Source organism: Meriones unguiculatus, chromosome 4 (assembly GCF_030254825.1).
Source record: "Meriones unguiculatus strain TT.TT164.6M chromosome 4, Bangor_MerUng_6.1, whole genome shotgun sequence".
Classification (NCBI taxonomy): domain Eukaryota; kingdom Metazoa; phylum Chordata; class Mammalia; order Rodentia; family Muridae; genus Meriones; species Meriones unguiculatus.
In genome coordinates this window covers 61979677-62000195 of record NC_083352.1, presented here as the reverse complement: position 1 = coordinate 62000195, position 20519 = coordinate 61979677, and positions in this window count along the sequence as shown.

The window sequence follows — 20519 nt, the reverse complement described above, 5'->3', positions numbered from 1 at the left end:
ATACATGTTATGGTGTGTAGCTTGGTGTTCTTATAGGATTCCTAACAGTGGGAGTTGGGATGTCTCTGCCCCTTTTGTCTGTGCTGTGGACCCTTTCTGTCTACTGGGTTGCCTCATTCAGCCTTGATATGAAGATTTGTGCCTAGTTTTACTGCATGTTTCTGTACTGGGTTCAGTTGATATCGCTGGAAAGCCTGCTTTTTTATTTTTATTTTAAAGTAAATAGAGGAGGAATGAATCTGAGGGAGAGGCAGTGTGGAGGGAGAGACTAGGAGGAGTGACGGGAAGGGGCACTGTGGTTGGGATGTAATAAATGAGAGAATAAAAAAGATTTACAATTTTAAACATTTATTTTAAACTCTCTCTCTCTCTCTCTCTCTCTCTCTCTCTCTTTCTCTCTCTCTCTCTCTGTGTGTGTGTGTGTACAAGTGCAGAGAGAGCTGGAATTACAGATGGCTGTAAGCTACCCGGCATGCGTGCTGGGAACTGAATTCAGGTCCAGTGGAAGAACAGTTCATTTTTTTTAATGGTTTCATTTTCCATTTATATTTCTTCTTGGAGATATTGTCTAAATCATTTTTCAATTTTGAAAAATTTACTATTTTTTTCATTGTTGAGTTTTCAGAGCTCTTATTTTTGTTGTTCTGTTTCTTACAACATAGGGTTTTTATAGGTTTATGATCCTATTTGGGTAAATCTGACAAAAACAAAAAATGTGTATCCTAAGACCTACAAAATGACACCAGAATTTAATGACCTATAACAGATGAGCACTGTATGTTTCACGCTCACAGACCATCAGACTCAGTACTGCCTAGATGCTGATTCTCTCTACAAGGATGCATATGCTCAAGGCAATCCCAATCAAACCTTCACAGGACTTTTCTTTTATTTTTTAGGGAGTAGAAATTTTATTTTAAAAATTATATAGAAATGTACAGAATAAAGAACAGACAAAACGTTCTTTAGCAGAAGAATTAAACAGCTGGTATTTACTGAGCATCTGTAATCCGTTATCAGGGATATTCTCAGAAAGGATCAGTTCTCTCGGGCTTCCGTGTTTGAGCAAGCAAGGTGGACAAGCAAATGCCTCTGAAATAATTCAGGGTGGTGGATAGTGAAAACATGACATGTGTCTGTATTTAGGAAAAGCAAGAATCTGTGAGGCCTGAAGACTGAGGGATAGGCGGGGCAGCTCCTTCCAAGCTTAGAAAGAGCCTGGATCACTGGAAAAGCCAAGAAACCAGGGCGTTTAAGGTGAAAGAAGAGAATCTGGGATCGAAAGGGGATTTCACATTTGCGAACAAGGTTTAAGTTGTCCAAGTTACTGGATGAGCTATTGTTTGCACAAAGTGCACAATACACAGAGGGAGCAAGGAGGAGGAGGAACAGGGGGAGAGAGACGGAAAGACGGTGAGGAAGGAGGGCGGATGGGGGACGTTGTCCAAGATGCTGAATCAGTTTATTAGCTGTATCCTCACAAACATAGCTCTCTATCCAGTGGAGAATGTCATTACATTTAGCGGCTCACATCCAAGTTCTTTCTAATCCCCTCTGCAGACAGCAGAGCCTGCAAACAAACACCTCCATCAACTTTACCTAAGCTACAGGCTAGACCACTAGTAGAGAGGAAAGATTATTACCCCTTTGTGCATAACTCAACAGATTCCAATTTTCAGGGGAGGAGGTGCTTTAATCTCTTTCTTTCCCTTCTCTTTAGGATAGCTTTTGCCAGGCCAGATGGGCTGCTTTCCAAGTGTAGAGACGTAAGCAGAGCTGACTGCTTCCAAGAAAACCAAGCCCAGTTCTAAGTATGTCAGGATCACCTTGCCAGAGAAAGTCAGACATGAAGAACCAGACACATTTGGAGTGACCATATATTTGTCTTCAGGGATGTTGAGATGAATATGCTAATTCGGACTGAATATAAGGTGGAATTTCCTTTTTGCATGTGCACATGTGCACACATGCATGTGGAGGCCGGAGACTCTGGAAGTCAACCCTGGACATCTTTCTCAATCGTTTTCTACCTTATGTTGTGACAGAGTCTCCAGGATCTGAAGCTCACAGGCAGGAATCTGCCTGTCTCCACCTGCTCAGTGCTGGCACAAGCCACCACCCTCAGCTTTTTATGTGGGTTCTGGGAATTGAACCCAAGTCTTTATGCTTGCAAGGAGATAAGACTAGCTCTCCCAGCCCTAACAGAGAACTTTCTAAGAAGAACATCATCCCAAACTGGTTTGTTGGAACTTTTTCACTTCCTGCCTTTGTTTTCCTCTACTCTCAGTATCTTCCTTCCCTCCCTCCATTTGTTCCTGCTTAGTTTCTTTTCCTCTCTTTTTATTTTTTTTTAAACCAGGGTCTTGCTATATAGGTCTGGCCTGGAACTCCTCAGACTCCCTAGTGCTGGGGTGCTAGGCATTTGTGGCCACACCCACCCTTCAAGATAGGATTGAGAGAAAGATTGCTTGCTGTTGGGCATTCAAATACAGTTTAGTAGCCTCCAGAGAATCTTGGATTAAGTCCAAATGGAACATGCTTTCCCGAAGGGCTTATCTCTAGCCTGAACTCCAGACTGCTCCTGTGTCTTTATCCTTTCCATATTTTGCTTTGGAAATGCTGGCTTTCACTTTGACCTTCATTCAACCCCAAGATGACTTTCTGCCTCAAACTTTTCCATGTTATCCCTGAAAGGTAGCTAGTTAGATATTAGTAACCTTAAAGGCCATTTGGAATGGACCTCTTCTTCAGGATCTGAATTTCCCTGTTATGTAACCAAACAATTCAGCAACTGGCTCATTTCAAAGCAACAGACAATTTGCATTTCTCTTTACAAATTGGCACACAGCAAGTTGAGATTTGGACCATGAGAGTTCATCAGAAACTTTCCAGATCACAGAAACAGCTAGAATACTCCTCATAAACAAGAATAATCCAAAAGCAAGCTCCTTTTTGCTTTGCCAATTCACAAATGTGTGTTTGTAAGGAATTGACACCCTGAGGCACTATGAAGGAGGGGAAGCTCTCAGCAGCAGGAAATCTCCTTGCCTTCCAGCCACAGGGGCTGGGTAGGTGTCGTGAGTACACTACACCAGAATCACAGACAGACATGTTTGAGTCTTTCACAGAATTTATTGGATGACAGTGCACTAAAAGCTATGTTGGTTTTATTGACTGTAACTTGCCAGGTAGTCTTGATTCTCTTGTTAGCTGGCACTGGCAACCAAAAGTTCTTTATTTCAATCTTAATTAGTAATATTCTCAGATCATACATGATCCACCACATAGCACTTCATATCCATATCACATCTACATCTATGTGTATCTACATAAACATCTATCTGTCTATCTATCTGTCTGTCTGTCTGTCTGTCTGTCTGTCTATCATTTGTCTATATGTGGCTTATAGTGTGGCTACAAAGAGTTAAAGAGGCCTCCACAAAGTTCAGGAAATTTAAAGAGGTTTTACTAGAAACAGAGGCTGTTTCAGATGTAGTCTCTGCTGGGGTCAGGCAAGGAACCTAACTAGAGAACTGCTGAAACCAAGCCACCAGGTTGCAGCCTTAAGCTATGCTGTGGCATTGGATGGAACTTCAGAAGCAAGGGGCAGGACCTTGAAAGGCACCCAGCAGAGGTATGGGATCCAGTCCAGACAAACAGTCAGATAGACGCACAGACAGACGGACAATTATGCTGTATCAATAGCAAGACATGAGATAAGGTCCAGGGACAATCAGATTCTCTGAACGTACACACACCAGTCAGATGGCAGGCCAGTGGGGTGGGCCCGTCACCATTGCATTATTAGGCATCCTTTCCTTTCTGTGACGCAGGTTCATTGGTATAGTGTGCTCAGTAAACTCTCACATTTTGTTCTCTGGGTGACCCCATTTTTGAAAATTTATTCATTTATTTCCCCTCAAACTTACTTATTTTAATCTCTCTGTGTGTTGTGTGTGTGTGTGTGTGTGTGTGCATGAATGCAGGTATACACATGCCATGTGCACTTGGAAATCAGAGGGCGGCACCCAGTGTTGGCCCCTGCCTTCCACTTCGCCTGAGCCAGGGCCTCCTGGGTCTGTTCTTCCCATCACTGTGTCCACACGCATACCTGACTCTCAAGCTTTGGGGAGTCTCCGATTTCCATCTCCATGTCCCTGCAGAAACGCGGGATTGCAGATGCCTGTCACACATCCAGCTTCATGTGGCTCCTTGTCTAGACCATACACCTTAGCCTTAGCCCCTGAGCCACCTCCCCAGCTCTTGTTTCTGTCTTGTCATTTTTGTTTGTTCCCCTTAGATACCAGAGCTGCTTCTGCCTTCACTATTTAACTATATGCTTTTCAGAACAATCTATCCATTTGACAAGTAACTTCCTTCTTCTTAACTTTGTTAAGGCTCTTTCAGGCTCCCTTGTTACTGCCTCGTTCCTAAATTAAGTAATCCACAGAGGTCTCCATTTTGCTCTGTCTTTCTCTCGTTGTTGTCCATCTGTTATCTTATTTAATGAAGAGGCTGCTGACCTCTGTGCTGAACCCCCGTGCTCATCTGTGCAGATGTCCTTCCACCCCCTCATGTTCTGTTTGTTGAGTCTAAGTCCACCATCATGTACGAAACTGAGTTTCCTCCAGTACCTTTTAGTTAGTTTTCTTTGTGGGGGGGGTTCCTGTTAGTCAACTTGAAACCCATTTGTCAATGTTTCCTTCTGCTTTGCCCCTTACCTTTGTTCCTGACCTTGCTCAATCATTCATTATCTCTTCATGACTTACTGTTGATTTATCTCCCTCCATCACGTGTTTCCTTCCTGCATTACTGTAGAATCACTGCTCTCTCAGTCCTAATCCTGTCTTCATCAAGACTGCTGCTATACATTCCTAAGCATAACTTTAATTTTTCACTTATTCTTTGACAGTCTTGTACAAGGATGTAGTATGTGCTTGTGATACTTGCCCACTACACTCTCTTACTCACCCCCACTCTTGCTGAGCCTCTTTTCCCAACAGTTCCCCCTTGTATTTTCACATCTTCTCTCTACTGAGTTTCTCTAGTCGGCTTTTGTCATTTGTTTGATTGGTTGGTTTTGAGACAGGATCTCAGTAACCTTCTTCAGCTTCCTCCTCTGCTTTGTAAACATACCACACCCAGCTTTTAAATCTAAATTTTAAAAAGTTTCCTTATGAAGGGGGAGATAGAGAGATCTGGAGGGGACAGGAACCCCAAAAGGAGACCAACAGAGCCAAACAAAACAAAACAAAAACTGAGTTCTAGGGTCCCTGCAGAGACTGATACCCCAATTAAGGACCATGCATGAAGAGGACCTAAAACCCTGGCTCAGATGTAGCCCATAGACTCAGTCTCCAAGTGGACCTCCTAGTAAGGAGAACAGGGGCTGTCTCTGACATGAACTCAGTGGCAGGCTTTCTGTTCACCTCCCCCTGAGGGGGCACAGCCTTGCCAAGCCACAGAAGAAGACAATGCAGTCAGTCCTGATGACACCTAGGGTCAAATAGAAAGGGAGGAAGACCTCACCTATCAGTGGACAAGGGGAGGGACAGAGGGTGAGATTGGGAGGGGAGGAGGGAGGGGCCACAGCCGGGATACAACTTGGATAAATTGTAATAAATGGTAATAATAAAAAATTTTAAAAGTTTCCTTACTATCTACCAAATACAAGTCTAATTTTTGAAGTTTCCCCAGTGTCTACCAAATAAAGTCCAAACTTCTTATCAGGGCTTTGGCTTTAATTTCATTCACTTAGCAAATGTTTACAAAGTCCTTGTTATTTGGCAGATAAGACTGGCTAGAAAGACAGGGAAAATTTAGAGGAAATGGGAAGGGAAAAGCAATTCTTTTGTTTTTATTTAACTTTTTATCGATTCTTTGTGAATTTCACAGCATGTACCCTAATCCCACTCATCTCCCAGTCCCTTCATACCCTCCCTCCCCCTTGCAACCTCCCTGCACCCCAGTCTTGTTGTGGAAGCTGTTGTGTGAGTGTGCCCCACAGTGTACCCTTCTGTTCACACTTCTTTACTTGCAAATATTCCTTGCAATGAGTCATTGGTCTGGGTCAAGGCCTCTGGCTCCTGCTGAACCATCAATACTGGATCCTCACTGGGAGTCCTCTTGGCTATCCTGTTGCTGCATGTGCCATGGAGATCTTTCAGTTTTGGCTCAGTAGGAACAGCTGCTCAGCGTGCTATAGCAATTCATAGATGGGACGATGTTGGGGTGGGTCAACTCAAAGCCCTGATTTGGGCCTAGGTGGTGGCTGAGCCTGTCAGCCAGTCAGCTCTCCTGTACCCACACCACCACAGTGAGCTGTCCAGCACTGCCTGGCTACCTTACCTCAGCTGGCAAGGGGTAGGGCCAGCTTTCCTACTCTCATGCCCATAGGGCCAGCTTACCCACACCACAGGTGGCAGTCCAGGCCAGGGGTGGGTTTCTGCATCCCAGAAAAAAATGTCAGACTGAGCTGATAAGGAGCAGAGACTGAGACTGAAGGGTAGTGAGGAACGGCCTGATGTGAGTAGCCAGCAATGCCACCTAAGGCCTTGGCAATGTCCTGGCCTGCACTGCCTCCCAGGGTTTGTGGCCCTACAGCAATGGAGGTCTGATTCTACCAAAGGCCAAGTTGGACATCCCTGGCCTGGGCTGCAGACTGGGGCCATACTGAAGTCTGAGGTCTATACAGAGCTGGCCCCACACCTCACCCAGGAAGCACAGCAGAGCCAATCTTGGTTGTAAGAGTCTAGGGTGAGCTGGTCCCTGAAAGCAGGAGCATGGGAAAGCTGTTTGCCATGTGGTGATGTGAGCAGGGGAGAGCCGCCTTCCCCTCTCCCCCTCTTCATTGTGCACACATCCTTCTGCTTCTCCTTCTCTTCCTTCTTTCCACCACTGACTTGCTCCTCTTAGTGGTGCCCAGTGGCTCTGAGTGTCTGGGGTCATCTCAGGAGTGATCTCAGGAGTGTTATGACCCACTCATGCCATGTCTGCCTGCCCAAGCTTGGTGGCACAGGCTTTTGGGGGTTGTCTCAGGCTTGCTTTACCCAACACCTGAGCCACTTGAGGCAAGGCAGGGGTCATCTCAGGCATGGTCTGCCAGACTGGAAGTGTGATGCCAGATTGGTGGTCAACTCGGGCTTGTGCTACCCACCCAGGCCACATGCGGCTGGACAGGGGTCATCTAGGGCATGGTCTAAGAGGCAGTTCTTACCATAAAGTCTGGTAGAAGTTTCTCACAGATTAGAACCAATAATTCCTGCAATTAACATTTGCTTTGAAGATTGCCTACCTAGACACAATATTCCTTTATATAGAAATGTTCCAAATATGAGTCATGGGCACTGGGCGCCACTAAGAGGAGCAAGTCAGTGGTGGAAAGAAGGAAGAGAAGGAGAAGCAGAAGGATGTGTGCACAATGAAGGGGGGTGAAGCGGCTCTCCCTTGCTCACGCCACCACATGGCAAACAAGTGGCAGGGACAGCTTTCCCATGCTCCTGCCTTCAGGGACCGGCTCACCCTGGACTCTTACAACCAGGACCGGCTCTGCTGTGCTTCCTCGGTGAGGTGTGGGGCCAGCTCTGCATAGCTCTCAGACTTCAGCATGGCCCCGTCTGCAGCCCAAGCCAGGGATGTCCAACTTGGCCTTTGGTGGAATCAGACCTCCATTGCTGCAGGGCCACAAACCCTGGGAGGCAGTGCAGGCCAGGACATTGCCATGGCCTTAGGTGGCATTGCTGGCTACTCACATCAGGCCGTTCCTCACTACCCTTCATCTCCGTGCCAACTCTGCTTCTTATCAACTCAGTCTGACATTCTTTTCTGGGATGAAGAAACCCACCTTTTCCTGAGTAAACTCTGAAAAGAACTGAGGTTACACCAGGTCTGTGTGCTATGTCTCTGTGTGCTATGTCTGTGTGTGTATGTGAGCTATGACTCTGTGTGTGTGTGTGTGTGTGTGTGTCTGTGTCTCAATATGTGCACTTGAGTGTGAGTGCCTACAAAATGTAGAGGCATGAGATACTGAGGAGCCGGGGTTACGGTTGCTCCTGAGCCTCTTGGTGTGGGTGCCGGGAGAACCCAGGTCCTCTGCAAATGTAATATGTTCTGTATCCGCTAAGCCATCACTCTAGCCCTAATGACCTTTAGTCTTTATTCTTTTGCTTGTGGCTACCCAGTTGCCTCAACCTCAGGACTGTAAGCTGTTTACTGATGGAGCAGAGGAGCTGTTGAACCTTTAAATGACTCTTTCTTCAGAGTGGCTTTTGTTTCAGAGAGGATAAACCTACAAGAAACTGATAAAACTGCCAAGTCATCCTGCCCTTCCCATAGAAGGTGACCTAAAGTGAACTTTGCCCTTCATTGCTCTAAGCTCTTGATCCTGAGGGGTCCCATGTGTTTTATTAACATGTGATATATAAAGAGATGTGACCTCAAACTGAGAGTGTTCAGGACTGTGCCTGAGTCCACACAAGCTGAAGAGTTGCCCCCCCCAAAAGCCTTGTGCTCTCAATGTCCAGGGAGATGCTGCTTTGGGAATTATCTCTGGTTCTATCTCTACTCGCTTCGTCTAAGCCTTTCTTCGTGCTTACGTTTATATGTCGATTTTGTTCTCACCACTGGGTGAGCCCATTTCATTATGCTACAAAAGACTATTCCTCCTTCCCCTGGATGGTTTTGTAATTCTTACTGCCCATATATATGTGGGTCTATCATGGGCTCTTAACTCCATTGAACTGATATATATTTGCACCCTGCCATCAACACTGATTACTAGATTATCATTGTCTCCTAGTAAATTCTAACATCAGGAAATGTGAGATTGCTTAGTTTGTTCCTTTTTTTGAGATTATTTTGGCATTTTAGGACTTTTAAAATTTCATATGAATTTTAGAATCCACTTGTGAATATCCCGGATAGCTGGGACCCTGAGAGGAATTTCATCACATCTGCCCGTAATAAATATTTCCATTTTAACACCTGTTACGTTTTCTAACCTATAAACCTGAACTTTTTCATTATGTATTAAGTCCTCTAAATTTTCTTTTTGACAGTGTTCTCTAGAAAAGCAATATATAATCATTGCTTTTCTCAGATAAGATAAGGCTGTGATCAGATACCTGACAAGAAAGCAACGTAAGGGGAGAGAGTATATTCTTCTCACGGTTTAAGGGGTGTGAGTCCTTTGTAACAGGGAAGGCATGGAGGCGGGGACCTTTCTCTGCTGTGGTGGCAGGAGCATCAGGCTGCTTGCTCACATCTGGGTGGGTCAGGAAGCAGAGATGGCAGGGCAAGCTGTAGACCCTGACCCCAGCGACTGACTTCTAGCTGGTCCCCAGCCCTCCAAGGTTCCATCGCCTCTCAAAACAGCACCTCAGCCATGGATGCAGTGTCCACACACGTGAGCCTGTGGGACCTGCTTCACACTCAAAATGTAACAAAAGCTATATCATTTGATTTCTTTTGTTTAAGTTTATACCTAAGAATTTTTATCGGGATGTTCTGATCTTAAGTGACATGTTTGTAGATGTTATTTCTAGGTTATTACTAGTGTATAGACATTACATTGATTTTATAATTTGATTTTGAAGATTATAACCTTGTTGGACTTATTTTTAGAGTCCATTAAAATTGTTATGAAGATTTACTGCAATGTTCTGCAATTTAGTGCTTCGGGCTTTGCATGTGCTATAAAGTAAGGATTCAGATTCCTTCTCTTGCTTATGGCTGCCTACTTGCTCTATCTCCACAAGATGAAAAGACTATTTACTTAGTTGACAGATTTTTAGTGGATTCATTAGCAGTCTCTGTCAGTTGTAAGTATGCATGAATTGATTGGCCTGCTCTTTGATCACCTCCCCCTGAGGGGGAGCAGCCTTACCAGGCCACAGAAGAAGACAAGGCAGGCAGTCCTGATGAGGCCTGATAGACTAGGATCAGAGGGAAGGGGAGGAGGATCTCCCTTATCAGTGGACGAGAAGAGGGACACAGGTGGGGAAGAGGGAGGGTGGGATTGGAAGGGGAGGAAGGAGGGAGGTACAGGGGGGATACAAAGTGAATAAACTGTAATTAATAAGAATAAAAATAATTTTTAAAAAGTATGCTTAGAACTGATTCTCCCTTTATTGCAAATCCTTTTTATATCATCTTTTAGCCCAGCTTCCATAACTGGAACCTTTAAGTAAATATCAAATAGAAGTGATGAAAGCAGACATCTTTGTCTTCTTCTTGACTTGAAGGGCGAAACATCTAGAGTGGAGGACATGCCCCTTCTGTTCCTAATTCTTTGAAAAGTTTTAGCATGGATGGATATTTAGTTGAACTCTTAATTTGTTTATGGCTAAAAAGTAATCTTAAGTGAAGAGCACATATTCTTTTGACAGGCTTGCTGTTACAAACAAAATGGCAATGGCAAGGGTATACTACTATCCTCTTGAAGATGCATTTATCCAAGATAAATCCCAAGGAGCAAGAAAAATGTGCAGTGTATTTTGACATTTATTATTAAGAAACCATCATAGTGGTTGTAACAATATACATTCCCACCAAAATTAAAAGGCATTATTGTTTCTTTGTAGAGTGTTAGTATTTTAAAATTTTTGAGATCCTTCTAATCTGAATTAATAAAAAGTGACATTTTAGTATGGTAAATCCTACCCCTTACTATGTGTGATGATGATCTATATAATAAGGGTTATTTTATATTTGCTGTTCTGTTTCAATTTTTGCTTTGTGTGTGTGTGTGTGTGTGTGTGTGTGTGAGAGAGAGAGAGATTTTCTTATTTTTTAGGAAGTTAATTTTTAAGTTAATTTTTAGTTTTGGAGTTCCATTGTTTCTTTATTATTTTTGATGTGTGTAAATGCTTATATTTTTTTCTTTAAAATTTCTTTTCTTTTTTTTTCTTATTATTATCATTTCTTACAATTTAATTCAATTTATATCCCAGCTGTGGCCCCCTCCCGCCTCTCCTCCCAACCCCACCCTTCCTTCCTCTTTTCCCCCTATGTCCCTCCCCTAGTCCACTGATAGGGGAAGTCCTCTTCCCCTTCTATCCGACCTTAGCTTATCAGGTCTCATCAGGACTGGCTACATTGTCTTCCTCTGTGGCCTGGCAAATATGTAACCCCCCCCCATGGGGAGGTGATCAGAAAACCTTCCACTGAGTTCATGTTAGAGACAGCCCCTATATCCCTTACTAGGAAATCCACTTGGAGACTGAGTCTATGGACTACATCTGAGCCTGGGTTTTAGGTCCTCTCCATGCATTGTCCTTGGTTGGGGTATCATTATCTTCATGGTCCCCAGGGCTCAAGGTTTTTGTTTGTTTGTTCTTTTGGTCTCCCTTTGGAACTCCTGTCCTTTCCAGGTCTTTCTATCTCCCCCTTCTTTCATAAAATCCATGCATTCTTCCCAAAGTTTGGCTATAAGTCTTAACCTTTGTTTTGATACCTCTATCAGTAGATTCTTTCAGAGGTCCTCTGTGGAAGGCTCCTGTCCTGTTCCCTGTTTTCTCCTGCTTCAGATGTCTATCACGTTTGCCCTTCTGAATGAGGATTGAGCATCTTCCCTAGGGTTTTCCTTGTTGTTTAGCTTCTTTAGCTGTACAGATTTTAGTATATTTATCCTATATCATTTGTCTAATACCATGTGTGTCTTTCTGCTTCTGGGTTACCTCACTCAGGTTGATCTTTTCTTGTTCCCACCATTTGCCTGCAAATTTCATGATTTCCTTGTTTTTAATAGCTGAGTAGTATTCCAATGTGTAAATGTACCACAATGTCTGTATCCATTCCTCTGTTGGGGGAGTAAACGCTTATGATTAATGATCACGTTTTTTCATTGATATTTTTGATAGGATTTTAAAGAATGTGACTTACAAAAAACTTGAAGAAACGCTATGGTTTCGGTTTTATCAATTTCTTTGACACATCTGCTTATGGAAGGATATGTTCAGGTGTTGAATTTGATAGATAAACAGTGCCAGTTCATGATAATCCTCTTCACAAAAAGTACCATTTAACAGGAATGTTTCTTCTGTCGTGGCTGTGATAAAATATTCCATACAAACTCTCACATCGTATTTTCCAGTGTGGATGGAGCCAAAAGAGACCAGTGTTCCCATCTGTTCTGTACAGGGTTAGAATGCACCCTTAGACTTGTAATCACTTGGTGATAATTGCCCCCACATCTCAGATAAAATGATCTACGTGTCTGAAGGAATATTTATCATGGGTGTGTTAGTCATCTTGAATACAACTGAGAGCTCAATTTCTAATTCCCTAGCTCTTGTTTAGATATCAAAGTACCAAATCTACAATGTCATGTAAACACTGCAAAGGGCCTTCATTTGACCTGTAGGATCCATTCCTCAGTGTATGACACTGTCTCACATGATGCTGACATGCATAAGAGGTTGCAAGAATGTTTTTTAAATAAAGGTTAAGCTATTAAAACAATACAACATAAATATCTTCCTTCTTCTTTTTTCGTTTTTTTATTCCTGTCATACATTACACCCCGACTGCAGCTTCCCCTTCCTCCCCTTCCTCCAGCCTTTCTCCCCTTCCCTTTCTCCAACTTCTTTCCCCATCCTACTTCTCCAGATCCACCCCTCCTCAGAAAAGAGCAGGCTTCCCAGAGATATCAACCAAACAAAGCATAACAAGCTACAATAAGAGCAGGCACACACCATCACATCAAAGCTGGACAAGGCAACCCAGTAGGGGGAAAGGGTCTCATGGGTAGGCAAAAGAGTCGGGGACAGCCCCCACTCCCACTCTTAGGATTCCCACGAGAACACCAAGCTACTCAGCCATAATATATATTCAGAGGACCAATGTCAGACTCCTACAGGCTCCCCTCTCTCTTAAGTTCCCATGAGACCCAGTCAGCTGATTGTGTGACCCTGTTCTTTTGGTGTGTCCCTGACCCCTCCGGTTCCTCAGCTTCCCCCTCCCCTCCTCCACAAGACTCCCTGGGCACCACCTAATGTTTGGCTATGGCACTCTGTATCTGCTCCCATCAGTTGCTGGATGAAGTCTCTGTGGTCTCTTTGATGATGATTCTGCTAGGCTCCAGTCCCAGAACGACCCGAAGTCAGAACAAACTGTGGGTTGAAGGCTCTGTGGTTCCACCCACCCACCTTTTCTAAATTTTCTTTCTGAGGGAAGGCACCATATCTCAGTTCCCATTTTTTCCTTCCTTTCTGGCACACATGGGAGAAAATACTTCCCAATGCTAATAATATCCATGGTTGTTCCATTCTTGAGAAATTTACTCTAATGAATCAAGCAATATATTTTTAGAACAGCTTACATGCCTTGTTCCCAGGAAAAACAGGTCAGTTTCAATTGCTCCAACTATGTGTAGAACATAGTGAAATGAACATTTCATTTCTGTATATTAGTCAGGGTTCAAAAAAGTACTTATCATGATGAGTACTTTTACTTATTTGCTCATTGGACAGATAGTAGTGAAAATGTAAACACATTTATTTTGAACTCTTAAAGGGCTTTATTTATTTATATGAGTGTGTGTATGCGCGCACTTGTGCACACCATGGTTCGCTTGCGGAGGTCAGGGGAAGCTTGTGGGAGTCATTTGTGTCCTGCTACCATGAGGGTCCTAGGATGGAGCTCAGCTTGTCAGGATTGACAGAAAGTGCCTTTACCCCCTCAGCCATCTTGCTGGCTCGAGTCTCCTTTTAAAGAAGAAGCAGATGGGTGACAGCCACTGCCATCAAAGGGACTTGCTGCTCATCTGAGAAGGTGACACAGAGGCAATCATCCATCTCTGGGAGATGCCAGGCTGAAACTGCAGCACAGCTACATTCTTCTAGCTTTCTGGGAACCTTCAACAGTTTTAAGTCTCTCATTAGTAATTTACATGAAGCCCAGGGCACTAATTAAGTCTACTTTCAGTGTGTATAGCATTTTTGTATGAATTAACCAAAGACATCACTCTGGGCAGATAAATTGCCAAAAGAAATTTCTTTCTGAGCATATATGAAGCACGTGAAAATTTGTGCTGGGCCAGCTTTCCTGTCTACATCCCCGTGTCTGTGCAAAGCTGCGTGACGCACCACGGCCCTAGCTCCTTCCCTGACATAGAGGGCACCTGGTAAATACCTGTCAACTTGAATTGATCCTGCACTTAACTTCCTTCACGTACCACCGATGGTTGCCCGTGTTTCAGAAGGATTATACTGACTGGTCCTTCAAATGCTAGTTAGAGGTGAGATAGCTTGATGGATAAAGACCTTGTCATCCAGCTATGAGGACCACAGTTTGAATTCCTTGGCACTCATGTAAAAGCCAGCCAGATATGGTGGAAGCAAGCATCGCTGTCTCAATAAATAGAGAACTGTTAGGGAAGATACTTGTCAATTTTGGGTCTACATACGTACACACACATTCACTCTCACAAGCAAATATGCATTACACATTCATATGCATGTTCATACAAATTTCTGTTAACAATCTTTCTGTCAGTGTGACAAGATACTCTAGAAAACCAGTTTCAAGGGGAAAAGCTTTGCTTAGGGTCATAACTCGAGAGGTTTCAGTCCGTACTCATGACTGTGCTGTTTGCAGGCCCGAAGCGAGGCAGAGTGTATCCTGGCAGGAAGCCCATAACGAAACAGAGCTGCTCACCTCATGGCATCTGGGCGGCAAAGCAGGAACCTGTGTTTATAACAGGATCTCTTCCCCTAAACACATTAAACCACAAATCTGTAAGGGAATTGATTTATTCACAAGGCCAGAGCACATCTCAAAGCCATCAACTCTGAGCCTTGCCATACTGTGAACCAAACGTTCAATATCTGAGCTTTGGGGAAGAGTTAAGATCCAAACTGTAACAACCTTGCTGGAAAAATCCTGGGCCACTGGGCCCTGTACCATGGCTACCAAGTCACCCTCTAGTTGTCATAGTTTGCTATGTCCAAGCCTCATAATGCTTCTCTAGAGGTTGGGCTGCGTGACCATACTGGAAACAGATATACTTCTGTGTGCTCTGGATCGTTTTTCCTAGAAGAAAAAAATTTGTTAGCATATATTCCAACTCTCTGTTGTGCAATGCATCCTCTCAAAGTGGAGTTAAAAAAAAAAAAAAGAAAGACAGGGTCTCAAGTACATATCCTCAGACTGGCCATGTAACTGAGGGTAACCCTGAACTTCTTGTCATCCTTCCTTTACGTCCCAGGTGCTAGGATGTGTGCCTGGTTATGGAGCACTAGGGATCAAATCCATGCTAAGCGAGATCACAGACATGTTAGGCAAGAACTCTACCAACAGAGCGACATCCTCAGCCAGGTGAGAGCATTTGTTATCTCTGCAAGTACTGTAGGTTCTCTGGACTTGGCGAGGCAGTTATCATTTGGTGTCCCTCCTGTAGTGACATCCAGATACCAGCTGGAACTGTAGCCTAACAGATGACGGCTTTGTAGCTCAATGAGGCTTTGGCCAAGATTGCCAACATCCCCTCAGTCCATGTAATTTGGACTATCTACATCCTGAGAGCTGGGTTCCAGAGGGAATTTCCCCAAGAATGATATTATAAGATGCAGAATGAAGAAGCTAGAGAGCTAGTGAAGGACTGGACCCCAAGCTGGCAAGTCATTTATGACATGTTCTACTAGTGGAAACACCACCAGTGCCGACATAGAGCTGGAGGAGTGGGAAGACAGAATCCAATGGTGTTGGCAAGAAAATACTACAAGCATATCAGAAATGGAAGATACTGCAGAGGCCATCTCTGGGAAAGAAAATCTGTCACAGCATGGGTAATTAAAGATTTTCTTTCTTTCTTTTTTTTTTCTTCTTCATGTGGTATGTGTGTGAGCACATGATACATGAGTATAGGATCCCATAGAGAATGGGATGTCAGATCTCCTGGAGCTGGGGTTACAGGCTCTTGTGAGATACTCAGTGTTGAGGCTGGGAACCAAACTTGAGTCCTCTGGAAGGACAGGAAGCAGTCTAAACTACTGAGCCATTTCTTTAGCCCTCCAAAGCATTGATGTTTAAACCAGTAGGGATTATGACAGGACCAGAGTTGGAGAGAGAGTGGGCAAGTTGCTAAAATGGTATTAGAGAGAAAACAGAAATCTGTCAAAACCTTTAGCAAGGAAAAACAGGAGGCTGTGAGCATGTCGTGTTAGTTTGCCTCCTGCTGCTGTAACAAACAGCCATGACTAAGAGCAACATGGAGAAGAAAGGGTTTACCGAGCTTACATATGCCAGTTCCAACACATCATGGAGGGAGGTCAGGGCAGGACCCTGCAGGTAGAAACTGAGGAGAGGCCATGGAGTAATGCTGCTTCTGACTTATTCCCTGTGGCTTGCTCAGCTGGCGTTCTTACCCCCACCTTCTTGGGGGTAAGCACAGCACACAATGAGCTGGGCCTTCCCACACCAATCACTAGTGCAGAAAATATCCCTGCAGACTTGCCCACAGATATTCTGACGGAGGCAATTTCTCAGTTGTGTGGGCATGCAGCCTCTCTGACAAGCACCGTGGGATTGGAGTATGGTGATCTCTGAGAGCAGCAAGTGTTAGGCAACGTATTTTCTCTGGAACAAAGACCGAGATACCTCTTCCGTTTTGGAGACTTGGGCTCCAGAAGGGTCACCACAAGAAATAAATTAATCTCTATTACCTCTGGGCATAAATATTGTATAACCTTCTTTCTCTTGGTTTTGTTTTTGGTATGTTATTGAACTGACACACACCAACTGATGCATAGCCAACCGCATCTCTAACTTGTACAGTTTATCTTTCTGCGGGCAGCTCAACAAATTGGATACTGTTCTTTTTGGATAGCTCAGTTGATCGGAGCCTCTTCCAGAAAACTCTCTACCTTTTCCAAGCATCTTGGCTGATCCTCTGTTTCTTTGAAGCGGCTAGGCTCATCTGAAACTCTTGTAGACAACTTCTAGGTAGCTCAGGGTGCCTGAGAATAGCTTTCAGTGCTCCTCCTCCTCTTCTCTTCCTTGTCCTTCTTCTTCCTCTCTCCTCTTCCCACTGCCCTCTTCCTGCTACCATTTGCTGCAGAATACCTGGTTAGTCTTTAAAGTATAAAACTTAGTAACTCACAACCTTATTTTCAAGGACTAGTGTGTGTGAGAAATGAGCAACTGTGTAAAAACCATCAGTGAGAAACATGTAGCAGAAAAGAGTGATTTGGGTCAGAAGAACATGACCATCTTCTTTTAAGCAGAGGTTCCAGGATTCACCACCCAGTTTTCAGGCCATGAGTCATCTTTTCACTTCAGCCTTCTTTTGTTTGTTTTCTTCACTTTGCACTTGTGGTTCTTTTCAATGACCTTGGCTTTCTACAGACTGAAACGTCGCCTTTTTTCTTTTTTGAAAAGCATTTTAGCAAAACGATTTCAAGTGTGAGAAATTTAAACCATTTAAATTTGAATTGTAATTAAATATTTAATAATGAGAGAAATAGTTATGATATTTAAACATAACTTTTAATGCTGTGGCTAGCCAAATGCCAGCCTATTAAGTAAAAGTGGCTTTGTTGTATGAACATACTTCCGTGCAGTTGTGAAAATAGGATAGTTAATATTTCAAACTCGGAATTTGAAGAGGTGGAAATGTTTGAAAATCATTTGCAGTTTAAACAAACTTTCTATAGCTGTGCCCAGCAGACCACACTATAGAAACTTTGTGATTCAAATGACTCCAGGAAAACCTTGATGCAGCTTTGAGAGAAGACATTCCAACTTCATAATCCCATTAGCCAGGGTGGAGTTTGCCACCATGACAGTACAGGAAAAATGATGTTGTTTCTTTGCACAGTGATTAATTCGCATGCCTACTTCATCGACTGCCCTTGGCTTGTGTGCGTACAAGTCCACACCTACAAGTGGACCTGATTTCTTGCATTTTGCTTGAGCTTTTATAACTGTTTTCTGAAGGTCACAGTCAGTGTTACTAGGCATCTTGGGAACAGTAAATAATGCATCAGCGAATGCTCAAACTCTAAATTGTCCCTTATACTGAGACTGCATTTAATGAGGGCTTCCTCCACATCTATTGCCATTCTGCTATTGCAGCACTGAACATAGCCATCTAGAACCACAGAGCCAGTATCAACTGTGTGTGTGTGTGTGTGTCTGTGTGTGTGTGTGTGGTGTGGACTGTGTGTTGCTGCCTGTGAGTTAGGTATGCTCCTGTTGCTGTATGCATTTGGAGGTCAGAGGATAAACTGAGTGTCATTTCTCCCCTTCACCCTTCAAGTTAGCTGGCCTGAGGGCTTTTAGCTGTTCTCCAGCTTTCAGTACCCTCCTCGCTGTGAATGCTGGCATTGGCCACCCAAATAGGTCCCTACGCATACACCAGAGGCACTTCATTGAACCATCACCCCAGACCCTTAGAGATAACGTTTCCAGCAGCCTTTAAGCTGCCAGTCATCATATCATTTATTTGCATGTCTGTGTACTAAAACCAGCTTGGGTATGTAAAGCTCTTCTGGCCACACCTCCGCTTCCCTGCCCATCTCTTTGCTTGTTTTCACTTGTTCCAAAAAGCAAAAGTAACACAGCTGGGAGGTGTTGCTTTTCAAGCTTGGGTGTAGAGCCTTTGCTAAGACTGTCCATGTGTCTATGTCTGTGGGGCTTTCCACTCAGCCTATTGTAACAGAATCTCTGATAAAAAGACCAAGGAAATCTAGTGGAGGATCCGCCGCCCCCACTGGAACTCTGCTGTGGGAAAGCATTTACGATGCCTGGCCAGAATGAATTATTACCCTAATGAAGTCGCATGAAGTTTATAGAGTGCCAATGAGGACAGCCAGACACAGCCAGTGCATTTCTTACACCCAGTGGGCAGATTTAGTGCTGATGAGAAAGATAGGCAGCCTCAGGCCCTCCTGAAGCATGAGGCAGGAGTAATTTACTGGTTTGAACTATGAGTCTCTAAAACCTAATGAACAAAATAAATGCCTTGTCTATTATGTTAGTGACCTAATTGTCTCTAAATGCCTTAAGAGTTTAGTAGAGGTTTTATAAGACCATGCTCTATTAGGTTAAGACAAGAAGGAAGCAAAATATCCAACAGGACTTGGGGTGAAGCTCTGTGGTGAAGTGTGCACTTAACATGTGCAGGACCTCGGGGAAAGTCTGTACATGGTGGTACACACTTGCGATCTCAATTCAAAGGACACAGAGATAGGAGGAACACGAGTTTGAGTACAGACAGCCCGGTCTGCCCCAAAACAAAAATAGAAAATTAAAATAAAAAAGAGCATTGTGGCAGTGGCAGATGTTTTGTAGCACGTGTAAGACCTTGAGCTTGATCAGCAACACCAAGGAGGAAAATACAAAGGTAGGAAGAAAAATAACACAGAGCCATCAACACTCTTAAGGTGTGTGGGAGGGTGTAGGTATGCTATTAAACAGTAAAGGCTTCTGCATCCGGGAAGATGGACGACTGGACTAGAATTGTTGCAGAACACAGGCTTCTCGGTCAGGCTTGGCACAGGGCCACAAGCTTTGTTGTCTGGAAGCACAGTGGCCATCCTGCGGAGTTACACGCAAACTTGTGCATCTCAGAGAAAACTCATCTGCAGTGCAGTGAGTGTGAAGGTCATCTCTCTTCATCGCTTCCTTTCCTGTGCCACATCCTCCAGGTTTCTAAGGAGAGAGTTCAACTGTCTATCTCTAGAGTATCCCTATTGCGGAGTCATCTAGGCTGAGAGGGACAGCTTATTTATCACACAGTGTGATGAGTGGACTATGGGGAGGCATTCAGTAAGCTTGGTTAGCATAGGGAACATAACGCCAGCTGGCTTTTCTGCCTCTTCAGCTAGACCTTTGTATCTCCAGAAAGACTCCACCTTACCTCTTTAGCCCCTGGGTGGCAGGACACTTGACTACAGGTCCTCAATGCTAGAAAAAAAAAAGACCAGCCAACAAGTTGCAGTTCTGCAAGGGCAGGGGGAAGTGTGCCAACTAAAGGTCAGGGATTTTCCAAACTACACGAATTTCATGAGAGTTTGTGTGGAACCATTTTTCTGGGTGTCAGTGATATGGGGAAAAGGGAAATGAATTTGGTTTGAAACTCAGTCGGCTGTTCTTCGCACCAGATCTCATTTGGTTTAAGAATGTCTTCGTAAACAATTCTATCCTGTGGAAAAGTGTAGTATTGATAAGTAACAACTACAACATTATGGTAGCGTTCTGTTGTGTAACAATTCCCTTTGAAATGGCTCATTGAATCCTGGAGGACAGCTTGATATGATTCAGGAAGTTCTAAAGAAAGGTGAGTACAATTCAGGAAGTACAATCTTACAGCTCTCAGGAATGCCCTGAAACTTAGCAGAGCTGCAGGGCTCCTTCCTCCCCAAGGCTAACCGAAGTCATGAAGACTGATGAGGAAAGAGACTCCCCAACCTGATGAGCTGCCTGCAAATCATTATGAGAGTGCCAGGTTTACAGCTATATTGGAGTGGTTTTTCAGTGACAAAGCTACTATAAGCCCTCACCCAAACTCCAGGAGTAAC